Genomic DNA, 2,178 nt, shown 5'->3' with positions numbered 1-2,178 from the left:
AGCAGGTAGCACAGTGAATCCCACACAGCCAACTGCAAGGTTTAAGTCTGGGACCCAGCAGCTTGAAAAACACCAGCCACATGTGCATGTGTGCCCAAAATCCTGAAAGGAGAAAGGAGGAGAAGGGATTGCAACGTGGACATCCTTACAAAGTGAAGTGATTTCTCACCTCGCCTCTGTCTCTCTGGCAAGTCTATGCACCCTATGGCAAAAATCTAAAAAACTAAAGTAATACACTGAGGCTGCTCCTAAAATTTAAAAAAAAAAAGAAAAAGAAAAAGAAACAATGAAAAGCAGATAAATAGTAAAATGGACCAGAGAAAAAGGGACTGAAATGGAAAACATGCAAGACTCCAACATATATAACTAGAGTCCCTGAGGAAAAACAATGGAAAGAACGAATTTTTTTGTGACTAATTCAAAAAAATTTTCCAGAAGAGAAAACATAGGTCTGCAGTTTGAAAGGGCCCACTATGTACTTGGGAAAACTGATGTGAATCAGTCAACTATGAGACACATTGTAACAAAATTTTGGATTTTTTTTTTTTAGAGGTTTTTGCTATAGGGCACATGCGCTCGCCAGACAGACAGAGAGAGAGAGACAGAAAGCGAGAAACCACCCCCCAGGGGGGATAGCCATGCTGCAATCCCTTCTCCTCCATTCTCCTCTCGGGATCTTGGGCACGCACGCGCACGCGCCCGGCGTGAGTTTTAAGCCACTGGGTCCAGGACGTGAACCGCAGTCGACTACATGGGAGTCCAGCGACATAGCCATTACGCTAACTGCTGGTCCCACATCACATCTTGTGTTAGAAAATACATCTGTATCAGGATTCTCCAGGGATTTTGCCATGCATGCACATGCACCCCGTGTGATTTTCAAGCCTCCAGGTCCGGGACTCAAACTGTGGTCAGTCATGTGGGAATCTAGTGCCTGGCCCCTAGATCTGAGTTTCTAAAAAGAAACATACAAGTCCCAGAAGAAAGAAAAGAGTGAATTATTTTATGGCCTGAGTATAGGAACAGCTTTTCTAATTTCACTCAAAATCCAGATGCAATGAAAAAAAGTGTTAATAAATTTGACTATTTAAAAAATTAAAAATTTTATAACTTAATTGAGGCATATTTTACATATCATGTATTATATAGCTTACTTATTCCAAGTGTATGACTTTTGTGTTTTTGTTTGTTTGTTTGTTTTTGAGAGGTTTTTGCTATAGGGTATGTGTGCTCGCCAGAAAGATAGAGAGACAGAAAGCAAGAAATCACCCCCCGGGGGAGGGGGGGATGCCACACTCCAATCACTTCTCTTCCATTCTTTTCTTAGGATTTTGGGTATTCGTGCACATGCACCTCGCCCGGCGTGAGTTTTAAGCCACCGGATCTGGGACGCGAACCGCGGTCGACTACGTGGGAGTCCAGCGACATAGCCATTATGCTAACTGCTGGTTCCCATGACATTTGTTTTTGTAATTGAGACTTATTGGTTGTGTTGAGGATCAGTACAGTCATTTCAACGTGTACCCAATTCTTAACATACATACCAAAAATTTAAAAAGCCAAGAACCATGATTTTTAAGTTATTCCACTGACATTCCAGCTTCAAATTTGTAGGCAAATGTTCCTTAAGAGGATATCAAGAACCACTGTCTTCAAATGTTGAAAGCTGTTACGTAAGTCCCACCAAATCACAATTTAGTGTCACACGCACCACATACTCAAATTGCCAATCTTTCACAGCACATTAACAAAATGATTAGGAAAACTAGTCTACCACGACCAAAGACGTTACAGAGTGCACAGAAGTCTGACAGGGAGAGTGACAACCAAAGAGTGGTTTTCTTTAGGAAATACTACCAAAAAAAAATAGAATTTAAAATATTCAAGACACATTAAATGCATGACTGTGACTGCACCCTGGGCATGCACCCCCGGGCGATGATTTCTCGCTTTCTGTCTCTCTAACTCTCTCTTTCTGGCAAGCGCATGTGCCCTATAGCAAAAACCTCTCTTAAAAAAAACAAACAAACAAACAAACAGGGACCAGCAGTTAGCATAATGGCTATGTCGCTGGACTCCCACATAGCTGGCCACGGTTCACGTCCTGGACCCGGTGGCTTAAAACTCACGCCGGGCGCGTGTGCATGCGTGCCCAAGATCCCGAGAGGAGAATGGAGG

Source organism: Tupaia chinensis, unplaced genomic scaffold (assembly GCF_000334495.1).
Source record: "Tupaia chinensis unplaced genomic scaffold, TupChi_1.0 Scaffold000248_2, whole genome shotgun sequence".
In the NCBI taxonomy this organism is placed as follows: Eukaryota; Metazoa; Chordata; class Mammalia; order Scandentia; family Tupaiidae; genus Tupaia; species Tupaia belangeri.
This window is presented reverse-complemented; position numbering follows the sequence as displayed.